General features: G+C 53.7%; 1 protein-coding gene across 5 annotated transcripts in view; it reads left to right on the forward strand.

Moving 5' to 3' along the window:
- The first annotated feature begins 2,398 nt into the window (after positions 1 to 2,398).
- PAK2 (p21 (RAC1) activated kinase 2) overlaps positions 2,399 to 14,748 on the forward strand; it is a 32,440-nt gene continuing 20,090 nt past the window's right edge. The window contains exons 1-2 of one of the 5 annotated variants that reach the window (XM_054074989.1): positions 2,399 to 2,481; positions 8,785 to 8,851. The gene's annotated coding sequence lies outside the window, so the exon portion shown is untranslated. Of the gene's footprint in view, positions 2,482 to 4,080; positions 4,102 to 8,784; positions 8,852 to 12,029; positions 12,210 to 12,529; positions 12,549 to 14,748 lie in introns of those variants that run through there. The other 4 variants (XM_054074990.1, XM_054074992.1, XM_054074991.1 and 1 more) reach the window with 4 other exon arrangements.

Raw genomic sequence — 14,748 nt, forward strand, 5'->3', positions numbered from 1 at the left:
AGACCAATGAAAACCCTGGGTGCTCTGTGTGCAGCCGAGGCTGCTTGGCAGCACAATCCTTTTATCGCCGTCCAGCTGTAGCTTCAGGACCTCCTGGGCATCTTTCTGCTGGGAATTCAATGGAATCTCGTCTTGTGACTTCGCCCACGACAGGTTGGGAAGTGCTGGACACTGGGCTCTTGTTTTCGCCCGGGTGCTGAATGACGGGGGCTGCGCCAGTTCCTCATCGCTACCTCAGAGACGTCAGGCGCTGCATCTGCGGGGGGGAAGGGACCGACCCAGGAGAACAATTGCACAGAGACGTGGCAGCTGCTTTAACCACATCAGCGCAGCCGGGCTGCGGGGCGGGATCATAATATCTCCCAGGGGATTTTTAGTTCCCAGAGCTGCTTTGTTCCAGTGCTCTCGCTTTTAAGCAGGTAAGTCAATCCATGTTGCAGTCTGACCCTTGGAACAGTGACGTCCCACGCTGCCACCCGGCTCTGGAAGGTCTTCATTGCCTGAAAGCTCCTAGGATTTTAAAATCTGATGATACCAGTTGAAAATCACAGGTTGAATTCCTTACAAAGCAAAGATGCTACACGGACTGATCTCCCAGCCCAGGGAAAGGAAACAGCAGCGTCCTTTGGACAAATGAGAATAAGTATGGCAAGGGGCAAAAATCTGTAAGTGGAGGATTTGGGAATCCACAGGTGAGGGTGCTTGTAGATGACACCGAGCGTGGTGCAGTTGTCACACCAGAAGGATGGGATGTCATCCAGAGGGACCACGAGGAGCTGGAGGAGTAGGGCTGTGTGAACCTCATGAGGTTCAACAAGACCAAGGGCAAAGTCCTGCATCTGGTTTGGGGAAATCCACAATTTCAATATGGGATGAGGGATGATGTGATTGGGAGCAGCCCTGGGGAGAAGGGCTTGGGGTGCGGGGGAGGAGGAGCTCAACATGAGCTGTCAGTGTGCACACATGGCCCAGAAACCACCCGTGTCCTGGGCTGCATCCAGAGCAGTGGGACCAGCAGGGAGGGAGGGGATTCTGCCCCTCTGCTCTGCTCTGAGAGACCCACCTGGAGCCCTGGGTCCAGCTCTGGAGTGCTCAGGACAGGGAGGACATGGAGCTGTTGGAGCGAATCCAGAGGAGGCCACGGAGATGATCTGAGGGCTGGAGCAGCTCTGCTATGAAGACAGGCTGAGAGAGTTGGGGTTGTTCAGCCTGGAGAGGAGAAGGCTGTGGAGAGACCTTAGAGCAGCTTCCAGTGCTGAAGGGGGCTCCAGGAAAGCTGGGGAGGGGCTCTGGATCAGGGAGTGCAGGGACAGGACGAGGGGAGCGGTTCTCAGCTGAAAGAGGAGAGATTGAGATGAGATCTTAGGAAGAAATGTTTTGCTGTGCGGGTGGGGAGGCCCTGGCCCAGGGTGCCCAGGGAGCTGTGGCTGCCCCATCCCTGGAGGGGTTCCAGGCCAGGTTGGATGGGGCTTGGAGCCCCTGATCCAGTGGGAGGTGTCCCTGCCCATGGCAGGGGTGGCACTGGATGGGCTTTGAGGTCCCTTCCAACCCAAACCATTCCATGACTCTATGAAGGATAAATCAGCTGTTGCTTCAAGCCTGGGCTGACGGGGTAGGTGCGGTCCGGGCTGCAGGGCGGGTGGGTGCCTGGGGAAATCATCTGGCAGACTCAGTGTGTCACAGGAGTTTTGGAAGAGAAGCCCTGGGAGCAGGTACGCTGCTGTCTCTGCTGCAGCCTGGGCTCCGGGCGGTGGCTGTGCTCACTGAACTGCCAGTGTGGGATTGTGCTCTGCGGAATTCCTGGGAGCAGATCCCTGTGCCATCCCAGCCACATTCCCAGTGCAGGCTCCTGGGGGTTGTTCCAAATGATGGGTTCCAGTGGCATTCCCTGCAGCATTCCCGGTGCTGTCCTGGTTCCATCCCTGAGGCATTCCCGGTGCGGTGCCTGTGTGGTTCGTGGGTTTCTGGCTCCGGGCCTGGTGCCGCCCTGGGAGCGGATCCCGGTGCTGTCCCAGCAGCACATCCCGGTGGTGCCGTCCTGAGACCATTACCCGTGTCATTCCCAGTGCTATCCCGGTGCATTCCTGGTGCTACCGCAGTGCAATGCTCACACCACCCCGGCAAGGTTCCCAGTGTCATCCCGGTGCATTCCCGGTGCCGTTCTGGTGCCATCCCCGGCCTCATTCCCGGTCCATTCCCGGCCCCATTCCCGGTGCCTCTCCTAGTGCCGTTCCGGCTCATTCCCGGTCTATTCCTGATCCATTCCCAGTCCATTCCCGGTGCCTCTCCTAGTGCCATTCCCGGTCCATTCCCGGCCCCATTCCCGGTGCCTCTCCTAGTGCCATTCCGGCTCGTTCCCGCCCCGTTCCCGGTTCATTCCCGTTCCCGCCCCGCCCCGAGCTGTCCCGGCAGGCTCCGGGCGATGGGCGGTCGCTGCGGCCGCGGTTCCGCTTCCCGTCGGGCCCCGCCCGCGCCGGCCCGGTGAGTGCGGACACGGGCAGCGGGGGGGGAGCGGGGAGCGGAGCGGGGCCCGGGGCGGGGGGGAACCGGCCGCGAGGGGGTGGGCGGGGAGCGGGGAGCCCCTTCCCGGGGCCCGATCCGGAGCAGGGAGCCGCTTCCCCGGGGGCGGACTGGGAGCAGGAACCGCTTCCGAGGGGCTGGGCTGGGAGCGGGGAGCGGGGAGCCCCTTCCCAGAGCTGGGCTGGGGGCGGGGAACCCCTTCCCGGGGGTGACTGGGAGCAGGAAACCCCTCCTCATAGTCTGGATTGGGAGCGGGAGCTGCTTCCCAGACTTAGAGTGGGAGCGGGGAACCTCTTCCCAGGCTTGAATTGGAGCAGGAAACCCCTTCCCAGAGGGTGGGTTGGGGGCAGGACCTCTTCCCAGAGCTGGATTAGGGGCAGGAACTGCTTCCCAGGGTCTGGATTGAGAGCAGAATTGCCTTCCCAGAGTCTGGATTGAGAGCAGGGAACCCCTTCCTGAGGGTGGGTTTGGAGCAGGAGCCCCTTCCCGGAGTCTGGATTCAAAGCAGGGAGCTGCTTCCCAGACTTCGATTTGGAGCAGGGAACCTCTTTCCTGAGGGTGGATTGGGAATAGGGAGCCCCTTCCCAGAGCTGGGCTGGAAGCAGGAGCCCCTTCCCTGATGGTGGACTGGGAACCGGGAGCTGCTTCCCAAAGGTTGGGTTGCAGCCAGCCCAGGCACCGGAGCGCGTGGACACTCCTTGGTTGGAGGCTTTGCAGTAACAGCAGCATTGGGTGCGAGTCAATCGTAGCACTTCGTGGAGTTTTGTGTCTTCTTGTCCTCTGGTTTGATCCTTTTTGGGTGTTTTTATACTTGAAAAAGTAGACCCGCTCTTGTGAAGATCTGGGATCAGATTTCCAGTATGGAGAGTCCTTGCAGTGCGAGCCCTGGAGTGATTGCTGCTCCCTGAAGAACACAGGACTCGCTACTGGGTCATTCCGTTCTTTCTTGTAGGAGATTTAGGAGATGGAGGTGATTTAACTCGTGGAGGAGCTGTGGAGACGCGTTAAGGAATATCTGTGTGTGACTGAGTTTCATGTCACCGGAGAACTGACAAATTGGTCACTTCATTATTACAAATACAAAAGAATCCTGGGATGGATTGAATTGGAAGGGACCTCAAAGCCCATCCAGTGCCACCCCTGCCATGGGCAGGGACACCTCCCACTGGATCAGGGGCTCCAAGCCCCATCCAACCTGGCCTGGAACCCCTCCAGGGATGGGGCAGCCACCACTGCTCTGGGCACCCTGGGCCAGGGCCTCCCCACCCTCAGCAAAACATTTCTCCCTAAGATCTCATCTCAATCTCCCCTTTTTCATCTGTTCCCCTCGTCCTGTCCCTGCCCTCCCTGATCCGGAGCCCCTCCCCAGCTTTCCTGGAGCCCCTTTCAGCACTGGAAGCTGCTCTAAGGTCTCCCCACAGCCTTCTCTTCTCCAGGCTGAACACCCCACTTCTCTCAGCCTGTCCCCACAGTGGAGGTTCTCCAGCCCTTGGATCATCTCCGTGGCCTCCTCTGGACCCACTCCAACAGCTCCATATCCTTCTTATGTTGGGGACTCCAGAACTGGACTCAGGGCTCCAGGTGGGTCTCTCAGAGCAGAGCAGAGGGGCAGAATCCCCTCCCTCCCTGCTGGTCCCACAGCTCTGGATGCAGCCCAGGACACGGGTGGTTTCTGGGCTGTAAGCACACGTTGCCCATTCCTGCTTACTTTGTCATCCCCAGCACCCCAAGTCCTCCTCAGGCTGCTCTCAATTACATCATCCACCATCCTGTATTGGAACAGCGGATTGCCCTGACCCACGTGTAGGAACTTGGCCTCGGCCTTGGTGAACCTCATGCTCCTGTTGTTTAGGTTTTGTTTAAAAGAGAAAGTTATTCAAGCAGTTTTGGTTTCTAAATAACTTTGGGGTGAGTGCTGAGTCCCCCAGTGCTGCGGATTTTGTTCTTATGATGGCAAGAAAAGATGCAGGGATCTGATTCCAGGTCTCTGTGTGTTGCTAATGAGAGATACTTCTGCTTCAGAGTTCTTGCGTCAGTCATGGGTTTGGGTTTGGTTTTTTTCCCTTCTGCCTCATCTCTGCTTTCTGCATTAGGAGGTTTCTGAGGCACTGAGAGCTTCCTTGCGAGTTTTGTGCCAGTTTATTCTTGTTCCTCACAACACGCACATTTATTGAGATGTCTGTGCGGCTGCGGCAACAAAGACAAAGCTGTTTGTTCTGAAAACAACCTCCTGTTGCAGAGAGGCTGCTCTGGGAGGCAGTGGGAACACCAGTAGAGCTGCGGGTCCTGGGGTCACAAACTGGGATGCAGGCAGAAAGCGTTGGCAGTGAGTCGATTCTCTGCAGCAACCAGGAGGAGAAGGCGGCGGTGGTGGGGAGAGCAAGGGGAAGGGGAGGCCGTCAGCAGCCAGGCATGCTGGCTTGGATCAGCGTGGGGTGGCAGCAGGAGCACGGAAAGGATCATCCCCCTGGACCCAGTGCTGGCGAGATCGCACCTCCAATCCTGCATTCAGTTTTAGGTCCCTCACTACAAGAAAGACATTGAGGGGCTGGAGCGCATCCAGAGAAGGGAACGGAGCTTTGGAAGGGGCTGGAGAACAGGGGTTCTGGGAGCAGCTGGGGGCCCCGGTGTTGTTTAACCTGGAGAAGAGGAGGCTGAGGGGAGACCTCATCGCTCTGTGCAGCTCCGGGAAATGAGGTTGTGATGAGGCGGGTGCTGAGCTCTGCTCCCAAGGAATAAATGATAGGACGAGAGGAAATGGCTTCAGGTTGTGCCAGTGCAGGTGTAGGTTGGATATTGGAAAAAAACATCTTTCTTGACAGAGTGGTGAAGCCCTGGCAGAGGCTGCCCAGGGCAGGGGTGGAGTCTCCATCCCTGGAAGGATTCAGAAAGTGTGCAGAGGTGGCACTTTGGTCCGTGGTTTAGCAGGCGCGGTTGGGTTGGGCTGGTGGTTGGCAGGATGAGCTGAGAGGGCTTTTCCAACCTTAATAATTTTCTGATTCTATGATGCCTTAGGATGAATCCCAATGAATTGTATTTCTGCTGGCAGCAGGGAAGAGGTGCAGCTGAGTTGGCAAAGGATGGTGGTTGTGGAGCTTTCTCTTCTTTTTCTGAAATCGTGGTTGCTGCGATCCATTCTGCTACATTCTCGTTGAGGCAGAGGTGTTCTCTTGGACTAGGAGAGAGATTTTGCAGGGCTGCAGCGAGCTCACGTCATAATTTTCCAAGGAGGTATCTCCTTCCTAAATCTAAACCAAATTTGTCTTTCTGTGAGAGTGGTTTGTGTCATCTCGGAGAGGTTCCCGTGCCCGCTGCGGCAGTAGCAGTGTCTGGCTGGACCTTTCCAGCTGAGTTTAACATCTAAAACACGGAGGTTGCTGCTCGTCCTGTGAGGCGCGGTGTGGCTGAAGACAATCGCTCCAGGTGCTTGGGTGCCAGGCTGTCTCTTACAGCAGTGCTTGGCCATGCTGGGTCAGTTCAGCCTCTTGGCAAGGTCAGTTTGACCGGGGAAGCACCACGGAAGAGGCTCCATCTCATGAGGACTTCACGTTGGACAAGAATGAGTGTTTTCTGCAGCCTTCTGGCATAGCGAGGCCAAGGGAACAGAGTGTGTGAGCAGAAGGAGAAGATCCGGACCCTCAGTATGGCACGAGGGTGGCCGTGGGGAGGAGGACATCTTTTAGCAAAGCACCACTGCAGCTTTCCTGGTGGATTCTCATTGTGCCTTGCCGTTTGGAATTAGTGTCTTGAGGTCTTGTTAGACTTTGGAGAGCTCTGATTGGCATTGGAAGCAGGCGGTGAGAGGGAGTAGATGTTTTCTAGTGAGGAGATCTCCTGGAGACCTGCCTGGCCAGGGCCTGGATTGCAAGGCACGGGCTGAGTTCTCTGCTTGTATCAAGCCCTCCTTCCCACTGAGGGTCTGTGAGATCTCAGAGCACGGTTTCACTTGAAGCTGTGCCTTACTTTCATTGGAAAATGCACCCTTCAGTCCTTGCATTCTGAGTGCTGTAGTGGGCAGTGGCTGTCACCCACAGCTGGAAGCGGGCACCCAATTCTGTATTGATTTGCCAGTTTAGGTCAATCATTCTTTTTGTTTTCTCAGCTTCTTTCTGTTTTCCCAGCTGGGATCAGGGATGAGTCGGGTTTGGAAATGTCTCGGCTGGCAGGCTGAGGTGTAAGTATTAGGAACATGCCTTAAAATTGACTGGAGTTCCACTTTTTGCTGTATTTTTAGATAAATGAGACACGCTGCCTGTGAACTCACAGAAGGAATTCCTTCTGCTTCCCAAAGGCTGAGGGTGCGGTGAACTGAAACCCTTCAGAAATTGGGGAGGCTTCTTTTTTCAGGCAAGCCAAGTGGATTTTGAAATTCTCGAATCAATGACACTGACTTTTATTCGTTCTTTTGAAAATGCATTTGAAAATCCTGGTTCCAGCTGCTAACGAAGCACCGGGGCTTAGGATTGTGTCCGTGAACACCCTTTCCTAGGGGAACGCAGTGGCTTTTAAGACTTCTGGAAAGTATCGGGTGCTTTGTCCAACAGACAGGTTGTTGTTATCCCGGTGATCCCAGCCTGGCACTAGTATGGGTGTAGCTCTGGTGAGGACACCTCTCCACAAAGCTGTCCTCATCCACAGCCTGGGTTTGGTGCTGGATGCTCTCCTGGAAGAGGTGGGGTTGCCTGTCCCATGTTTGAAATCTTTGGTCAGGGCTCTTCTCTCTGCCAAGTGGCAAAAACGGTTTCCTGTCTTTATGGGAGTCCTTTTGGTAGGACACATTAATGCTTCCTGATTCTGGAGTTTCATTTCAGCTGTAGGGAGAAACCAGTGTGCTCGGGCAGTGGTGGGGTAAGGAAGGGATTTCGTGTGATGTGAGCCAGAGTAAGGGCAGCTGGCAGGGCTGGTAAAGGTGGAAATGCACTGAAAAGTCTTTCTGATTCAAACTCTGCCTTTTATTTTTTTTCCTGAAGTTTTCTGCTGGGGGTTTGGGTGCTTGCTGGGGTTTGGTTTTTTTGCAGGGTGCTTGGCTTGGTGTGCACCCACAGGACTCGAATTCAGCACGTGTAGGCTTTCCCATAGCCTCTTTAAAGAGGAAAGTTGGAGTTTTTTTCCATAGAATCACAGAATCACCTCCTTTCTGCAGGAGCTGCAGAGAGTGATGAGGTCTCCCCTCAGCCTCCTCTTCTCCAGGCTAAACAGCCCCAGGTCCCTCAGCCGCCTCTCAGACCCCCTGTTCTCCAGCCCCTTCCCCAGCTCCGTTCCCTTCTCTGGACGTACTCCAGCCCCTCAATGTCCTTCTTGGAGTGAGGGGCCCAAAACTGAACCCAGGATTCAACGTGCGGCCTCCCCAGTGCTGAGTCCAGAGGCCCAAGCCCTTCCCTGCTCCTGCTGCCACCCCACGGCTGATCCAAGCCAGGATGCTCTTGGCTTTCTTAGCCAGCAGTGGCCCAGGTGCCCGTGTTCAGCTGCTGTCAACCAACACCCCGGGGGGCCTTTTCCACCAGGCAGCTTTCCAGCCACTCTTCCCAAGCCTGGAGCTGCATGGGGTTGTTGTGACCCAAGGGCAGGACCTCACACTTGCCTTTGTGCAACCTCAAACACTTGGCCTTGGCCCATGGATCCAGCCTGGCCCAGTCCCTCTGCAGAGCCTTGGCCCATGGATCCAGCCTGGCCAGGTCCCTCTGCAGAGCCTTGGCCCATGGATCCAGCCTGGCCAGGTCCCTCTGCAGAGCTCTTCTGCCCTCCAGCTGATCAACACTGCCACCCAGCTTAGAGTTATCTATGAACTCACTGAGTTTGCATCCCTCCAGGGATGGGGCAGCCACCACTGCTCTGGGCACCCTGGGCCAGGGCCTCCCCACCTTCACAGGAAAACATTTCTTCTCAAGATCTCATCTCAATCTCCCCTCTTTCAGCTAAAAGCCATTCCTCCTCATCCTATTCCTGCATGACGTAGCAAAGAACTTGTCAGTAGTCCTCAGCATTTGGGGTCTTGATTGTCCCTTTCTCTTGTTTATGGTTTTAATTTCTGGATCGCGGTGTGCTCTCATCCAGGCTTTCATTTTGCCTGTGTTCGTGTTGCCTGTGCGCTCGTATGTACCCGCTCAGCGGTGGCTGCTGGGCTGGTTTTCAGCAGTGTGGTGATGGCTGATGGTAGGTGATATTTTTGGGGCTCTCTCTTTGTTGCCAGGTTTAATAGGATCTTTATCTCTGGTTGACCTTTTGAAATGCCTCACTGAAATTTGCTTCCTCTTTTCTTAACAGAATTGAAAAGACCTGAGAAAATTTTCCCTTAGATGAGAAGCTCTCGGGAAGCTGACCGCTTCTAAAGGTATTCTTCTGTTCTAAGGGGTGACTTTTGCCATCGTTACAATAAATTTTATAAGGGAGGTATCTTTTTTTTGTATTAAAAAAGTGTTTATATACTCATGATCAAAGGATTTATAAGTCTTCTCTGGGTATTTGTGACAACAGAAAGGTTTTATGCCCTTCTCCGTACGTTCAGACCCCCTGGTAGCAGCCAGTAGTGTTGTAAATTAAACAGAGGAAGGCTTGGAAGGTGCCATGTTGTGCTGGGTCAGGCCATTGATGTCTCTCGCCCAAGGTGACAATAGTTTCTCATTGATGGATATTGGCTTCGGTGTAAGGGCTCTCTTAAATGGCTTTTTGGAGCTGGGATGTGGCCCAGGAGTTGCTTCAGCTGATCCGTCCGTCCTCTTCGTAGGCCTTAGGGCTCAGCTGGTGCTGAAGGTTGAGAAAATGCTGTAATGCGAGTCTTCATCCTTGTGTTGACGGCACTCGTGAGCCATATCTTCGCTGTTCTCTGTGGATTGTTGTCGTGCATCACGTGCAAGGGAATTGGAGCCCTCAGAGAAGTGGGGCATCTTATTCCTGTTGGAGCCAGGACCTTCTCCTCCAGGGAAGGATTTGGGGTGCTGGGGGATGACAAACTAAGCATGAGTGGGCAACATGTGCTCACAGCCCAGAAACCAATCGTATCCTGGGCTGCATCCAAATCAGCACGGAGGGAGGGGATCCTGCCCCTCTGTTCTGCTCTGTGAGACCCACCTGGAGCCCTGGGTCCAGTTCTGGAGTCCTCAGCACAGGAAGGACGTGGAGCTGTTGGAGCGAGTCCAGAGGAGGTCATGAAGTTGATCTGAGGTCTGGAGGACAGGCTGAGAGTTGGGGTTGTTCAGCCTGGAGAAGAGAAGGCTGTGGGGAGACCTCAGAGCGGCTTCCAGGGCTGAAAGCTGCTCCAGGAAGGCTGGGGAGGGGCTCTGGATCAGGGAGTGCAGGGACAGGATGAGGGGAATGGTTTTGAGCTGAAAGAAGGGCGATTGAGATGAGATCTTGGGGAGAAATGCTTTGCTGTGAGGGTGGGGAGGCCCTGGCCCAGGGCAATGGTGGCTGCCCCATCCCTGGAGGGGTTCCAGGCCAGGTTGGATGGGGCTTGGAGCCCCTGATCCAGTGGGAGGTGTCCCTGCCCATGGCAGGGGTGGCACTGGATGGGCTCTGAGATTCACACTTTTAAGTCTGAGTGGGACAGGGCACTGGGCCATCTCGGTTAAACTACAGAGCACCTGAAAAGGTTGGACCCGATGATCCTTGAGGTCCCTTCCAACCTTGCATTCTCTGGTTCTGTGGTCCCTTCTGATCCAAAGCATTCCATGGTTCTTTGATTCTCTGGTCTCCCTGCACACCACCAGCAACCAGGCATTTTGGAGCTGGATGGTTGCTCTGCTGTGTGGTGATTTTCCAGGTGAAACAGCTCTGAGTGTGGTTTGGAATACCAGAGTGCGCCGAGCTGTGCCGGTATCTCAGTCAGGATACCATTTATTCAAATAACTTTTGCTCTGGAATGTGTGATCCCTCCCTGCCTGTGAAGGCCGGGTTTAATTAAGAGAGAATCTCAATGATGAGGTGCAGGCTTCAGGTTTTTTTTTCTCTCCTGGTGAACTTTCCCTGCTTGCCCTTTTCCCCAGTCTCCTTTGATCTTTAGAAAACCTCAGGTCGTGAAAATAAAGGCTGAAAATTGTCTTCCAGTGAAATATGAGTAAGTGCAAGCCCCTTGCGTCATGGATTTGCATGCGATACGCGCGCTGCCGAGTTGGCCTTCAGCTGACTCAGGTTTTTGGGAGGCAGCGCAGGGCTGAGTAGTTTCCTCACTTAAGGCTGAACAGGCTTTTCTGAACACCTTTGCGTGTGCATTGTCATTATCCAGTGTTGCACAACATTCCTTGAAGGAAAACCGTGGCTGTGGGCTGTATAAAGCAAAGTCGCTCTCGAGCCTGATCTGATCCTTCTGCGTGCACTGGTTGGGCTGTTTTGGAGGTGATGATGCAGTGCAGAGGTGTCTCATTCACCAGTGGGGAAATCTGCCCCCACTTTCAGTCCCGCAGGATTTATTTTATGGAGCAGAAATGATTATTTGGGTGGGAGTTGATTGTTATGCGTGGTTGAAAGGGAGGAAGGGAAGATGAATCACGAGGCTCACAGGTCTTCACAGCATGCGGTGAAGTCAAGTATTTGCTTATATTTTCTATGCACTAATGGGCTTTTGCCGGGACTCTTGCACATCTTGTCTCCAGTATGGGCTGCTTCTGATTTTTCCCCCGTTGATATTTTTTTCAGTCATAAAATGTCGCAGGTAATAAGGAAATGATCCCCCCTCCGCAGTTCAGAAAGCCAAAAATAGAGAATTTGGGAGAAAAATTGGTCATGACGTGGACGCAGAGCTGTTGCAATGGGTCCAGAGGAGACCATGGAGATGATCCAAGGGCTGAGTGAGTTGGGGTTGTTCAGCCTGGAGAAGAGAAGGCTCCAGGGAGACCTCAGAGCAGCTTCCAGTGCTGAAAGGGGCTCCAGGAAAGCTGGGGAGGGGCTTTTCACACAAAAAAGAAAAGTGAGGGGGAATGACTTTAAATTGGAAAGGGGAAGATTTAGATGAGATATCAGGGAGGAATTCTTCACGCTGAGGGTGGGGAGGCCCTGGCCCAGGGTGCCCAGAGCAGTGGTGGCTGCCCCATCCCTGGAGGGGTTCCAGGCCAGGTTGGATGGGGCTTGGAGCCCCTGATCCAGTGGGAGGTGTCCCTGCCCATGGCAGGGAGTTGGAATGGATGGGCTTTGTGGTCCCTTCCAACCCAAACCATTCTATGATTCCAGAAAACTCCCATTTTCAATCCGATTAAATACATCTCGTGGATCCCAATGCTTTGGCTTGGAAAGCAAAACACCCAAAAGGACTTGTTTTGCTTCTTGTGATGAAGAGGGGTCTGAGATTTGCTGTGCTTTTGTGCAGCAGTGCTGAGAGCCGGAGGAGCGCTGTGCGGGGCAGGAAGCGGTGCGGGTAGGTAGCAGCACCAGCTGAAGGCAAACTTGTCAGAGAGTGCTTTCAGCTAATCCCGGGGAGGAAGTGAGCTATAATCAGTACCCAGTGAGCTAATCGCAGGAAATGTATTGCTCAACGGGAGCCTTTAAAAAAAAAAAAAGAGAGAGAGAAAGAGGCGGAGAAAGGGGAAAAGAAAAATACAGATATTTCGTTCTGCTTTTGGACTCCTAAATCAGTTTGGGCGAAGGAAAGGGAATATCTGATAGAATGAGCAGCACTCCGATCTCTGCTTAGAGCCTGGGCAGCGTGGGTATCCCGTTTGCCCTCTTTTCCGGGCTAATGAAGCATCAGGTCTCCTCTGGTAAGGTGGTAAAGGGGGTGGTGTGGGGAGGCCGAGGATAAAACCAGTGGAACTTGCAGTCGGGGTCCTGGGAATGAGTCTCCAGCCATTTTCAACAAGAATTTTTATAACATAAACCAGGAGCGGGAAGTGACTGCCTTATATCTGTCTTGTTACACCGCTCTTTTCCTGGAGCAGCACGCTCTAGCTCTTTTATTACATTGCTTTTAATTCTTCTGACATCTTCCGCCGCGGTGGTTTATTTGCGAGACGTCTCTTTTACCGTTTCCGTCTGCTCTGCCCTGGCTGTGCCGGATGCCGTGCGCTCTGCCTGGTGGAGGTCGCCAACACCAGCGCCCGGTAAGGCTCCGCAGGGAGAGAGCGTTCGGCAGCCACCGGTGGCTGTGCTTCGCTCAGCCCTCGTACCCTCTGCTGGAGCAGGGACAGGGAAACGTGCTTCCCATCGGGGTGTTTTTCACTTTTCATCTCTTTTCTTCTTCCATTCCTTCTGTCGGACAAGCTGTCCACGCCGGTGGCCCAGGCGTTCCGCAGCGTTCCTTGTCACAGCACAAGTGCTGCCCGGACGAGGTCCCGCAGCTGTAGTGCCACATCAGGGATTAGGATTTTGAAAGCAAAGCAGTTATGTTTCTTAACGCCTTGTTAGCCTGAAATCCATGACTTCTGCTTTTTGGTCAGCTCTGCAAAATAGGCTTCAATGTGATGTTTATGTTGCTCCTTCCGCGTTACATTGCCGATAGTAAATGAGCTGAGTAATTTCTGCCTGCAGGAACCAGAAGTAAGCTTGGTTTGCAGCTCTGTGAGCCTCCTGTCAGGCTACGTGCGTACGGAGGGTTTGATTTGTTTCTTTGATGTATTTCTGGCTTGTTGGAGATCAGTTGCAGCGTAAAGCAAAGGTGTTGTGTGCCAGGAGTGGGAATTCATGTACATATTATGCAACAGCTCTGAGCACGATGGGTTGTGGTTTTCTTCTTCCAAGCAGCAGTTGAGTTTAATTTTGCGTCAAATCCCAGGCGGTGAAATACAGATGCAGCCTGGACTCTTCAAATACATCTTAAAAAGACAAATTCCACTCATTGTGATACGAGAACCTTCTACACCAGCTGTTCGGTTTGATGCACGGCACCGCGTCCCTGCCTGGGTACCTGTTTCAAACTTCCATCCGCTCGAATCCAAGTGCTCTGAGAAAAATGCAACTGGGGAAAATGCTTCTCCCTTTAGTCACTCTGCAAACAAGCTGGAGAGAAAAAAGTTTGTCCTTTTTTGAAGTCAGAGGAGCTGAACGGCAGCAGAGCGGGGTCTGCGAGGAGCATGCCGCCACGCCAGTGCCCGGCTTCAGCGGGGCCTCCGCAGCGGTCACGAGGGAGCCAGGACCGACACAGGAGCCGTGCTTAGGAAGTTCTCCAGGAAACAGCCCTGCTTTATGCTCACGCAAGGGGGAATTGAGGGCAGGGGGTGGAAAATCCAACATAAAACAACTCGCAGGCAGAGTATTCAGCCAGACAGCAGTGCTTGTGCACCAGTTTTCTGCCCAATTCGTGCTTTAATTCCACGAGTGAATTAAAGTGAGCTTTTACTCACTGTCGGGGTTATGTTTCTGAGTGTTTCCCCTCCAGGGGCAGCGACAGGAACTGCTGTCTCTCTTTGGTAGCCTGGGCCCTTTTCTTCCCCAAAAAGGAAGAAAGCTAGCGAGCAGCAGAACTGACTCCTGCAACGTCGCTGTTAAACTGAAACTCCGAATGCACGTGCACATCGGTCGCTGCAGGTCTCGCCAGGAGCTGGGAGGAAGAACGAGGGATGAGCTACACAAGTAGCTTCCCGGTGCTTTTCTTGCCTCAACCTTGCTGGGCAAAGGTGGAAAGGAAGGAGATGTGCTTCTGAGGAGCCACTGTTGGTGGTGAACGATTTAGGACAGGCTCTGGCTGGCCGTTTGCTGCTGCCTCTGCAGCGGAGGAGAGCACGTGTTTGCTCTTCAGTTGCTGCAGACCACATTCTGGTGGTGTCTGAGGCTGCCCGGGATGAGAACACTCATTCTTGCTGCCCCAGTGCAGCGCAAGAAGCCTTTGTCAACAGGAGTAGAGAGCGGTTGGGGGTAGTGTTCTATATGGGAGATAAGGATGGGGAATCAGAGCCTGGTGGTCACCAGCACTCGTCTCTGTGTGTATGTTTTGTGGTGAAAACAGTAGAACTGTTGGGAGAAAACCCTTTAGCTCCTTTGTGCCTCTTTTCTGCAAATGTAGTGGGCTGCAGCACTGGTCTGTGGTGGGAATGAAGCTGTCTGAAGTGTTATTTGCACCTTCACAGCTTGTCTCTGGTTCTTTCCATCACATTCTTGTTCTTGTGATTAAATGTAGTGTGACTGGTGGGGGGGAGTGGCTGATGTTATCAAAGATGTGATTATTACTGATGTTATCTTCACAGGCAAAGGCGAAAGTGTCCTTTTCTCCTGGTTATGTCCTCTCCCATTTATTACCTTTGTTTCCTCTGTTATGGAATCATGGAGTGGTTTGGGTTGGAAGGGACCTCAAAGCCCATCCATTCC

This window comes from Cuculus canorus, chromosome 9 (assembly GCF_017976375.1).
Source record: "Cuculus canorus isolate bCucCan1 chromosome 9, bCucCan1.pri, whole genome shotgun sequence".
Taxonomy (NCBI): domain Eukaryota; kingdom Metazoa; phylum Chordata; class Aves; order Cuculiformes; family Cuculidae; genus Cuculus; species Cuculus canorus.